At 38.8% G+C, this 2342-nt stretch overlaps 1 protein-coding gene across 2 annotated transcripts in view; it reads right to left on the bottom strand.

The window, feature by feature from the left end:
* LOC106883657 (universal stress protein YxiE) overlaps positions 1-2342 on the bottom strand; it is a 163809-nt gene that overhangs the window by 159772 nt on the left and 1695 nt on the right. The gene's annotated exons all lie outside the window — the stretch shown is intronic.

The following is a 2342-nucleotide window of genomic DNA, read 5'->3' on the forward strand; positions in this document are numbered from 1 at the left end:
AAAGTTGGACATAAGAAACATCAGGTGTGGTGTGCAAGAGAGACGACTGCACTGGTATAGTCATGTGTTACGTATAGATGAGGACAGCTGTGTGAAGAAGTGCCACACCCTAACAGTGGAGGGGACCTGTGGAAGGGGCAGACCCAGGAAGACCTGGGATGAGGTGTTGAAGCATGACCTTCGTACGTTGAGCCTCACCAAGGCAATGACAAGTGACCAAGACCTTTGGAGATATGCTGTGCTTGAGAAGACCTGGCAAGCCAAGTGAGACCATAACCCCATGGCCTATGCCAGTGCGGCATAACCAGCCCATTTAAGAGTACCCTTCAATTATTGGGCAATAAACTTCACTAGCAAAGACCTATTGAAGCAAGTGAAGCCATTTTTATGGCCGATGACAGTACTGCTTGATTAGCACCCATGCCAGTGGCACGTAAAAAACACCATTTGAGCATGGTCGATGTCAGTGCTGTCAGACTGGCTTCCATGCCAGAGGCATGTAAAAAGCACCATTTGAGTGTGGTCGTTGCCAGTGTCACCTGACTGGCTCCCATGCCAGTGGCACGTAAAAAGCACCATCCAACCATGGCCGATGCCAGTACCTCCTGACTGGCTCCTGTGCCAGTGGCACGTAAAAAGCACCCACTACACTCTTGGAGTGGTTGGTGTTAGGAAGGGCGTCCAACTGTAGAAACATTGCCAGATCAGATTGGAGCCTAGTGCAGCCTTCTCGCTCACCAGCCCTCAGTCAAACTGTCCAACCCATGCCAGAATGAAAAGTGGACGTTAAACAACAACGACAATGATGATGATGATGATGATATATATATTGATGATGATAATATATATATATATCCTTTATCAAATCCACTCACAAGCTTTGGTTAACCCAGGACACTTACCCATGTTGCCATGCAGTGGGATTAAACTCAAAATCATGTGGTTGCAAATTATTTCTCTTATGTATCTCGATACCCCAATACAATGCTCTGCCCTGGGGGCTTTTTTTTTTTTCTTTCAGATCACTCATTATTGACACCCACAACTGACCACATATTGTCCATCACTCTCTCACTTTCTCTTCATCTATCTATCTATTTATCTATCTATCTACCTACCAACCTATCTATTTATTTATCTACCTATCTATCTATTTATCTACCTATCTATTTGTCTGTCTGTCTGTCTGTCTGTCTGTCTGTCTGTCTGTCTATCTATCTGTCTGTCTCTCTCTGTTTGACTGTTTATTTGTCTATCTCTCCGGCTATCTATCTATCTCTCTATTTACCTATCTATTTATCTCCCTCCTTTCCACCTAAACTCTCTCTCTCTCTCTCTCTCTCTCTTATCATACTCTTACACCTTTCACACAACCTTACTATTTTATTTTTTTCTTCGGTCCTTGCTACTGCCCTCAGCTTTTGCCTTCATGATTCCTTCTTTCTCACAGCTTTGAGTATACAAAACACATCATGAAGTAGTTAAGATTCTTTAATTTTACTAAGTACAAGACAACACCACTGGTGCCACTGCCATGACAAAGTTGGTCAGCAAACAAGCAATGATAACACAGATTGAGGGTAGTGTTATTGAGGGAAGTGCCATCTTAATACATCGTTTCACTGGGCAGTTGCCCAGAGACTTCATTGGTCTGGGGCGTCAAGGTTCTAGAGACCCAATTCTGATCTATGCTGTGACTGCCTATCAATAAATAAATATTCTAGGGCCTAGTGCACTCATTTGCTTGGGTGACGGGGTTTCTAATACTGTTAAGATGGTACTGGTCATCCATCTAGCAAGATGGGCAGTAATTCCAAAGAACTAACTCAACCATAACAAGCTGTAGAACCCATAGAAATAAATAGAACGCAAACAAAACAATGATAATGATTTTCCTACACACACATATACATATATGTATAACACACATATATATATATTCCTAGGTGTATACACACATACACATACACACACATATACACAAATACATATATATATATATATATATATATATATATATATATATACAAATAGATATGAAGACAGATACATATATAGATGCATATATACATATGTATACATATACATACATGTACCATATATACATATAACATACATGCATGCATATATAATATATATATGCATATATATGTATATGCACATACATATATGTATATATACACACACACACACATATATATATATATATATATATACATATGTATGTATGTATATACACATGCATATATGTATATACATAAACATATATGTATATATACATGTATGTGCATATGCATGCATATACATAATTTTATTTATATGTATATATTTGTGTATATATA

This window comes from Octopus bimaculoides, chromosome 16 (genome assembly GCF_001194135.2).
Source record: "Octopus bimaculoides isolate UCB-OBI-ISO-001 chromosome 16, ASM119413v2, whole genome shotgun sequence".
Classification (NCBI taxonomy): Eukaryota; Metazoa; Mollusca; class Cephalopoda; order Octopoda; family Octopodidae; genus Octopus; species Octopus bimaculoides.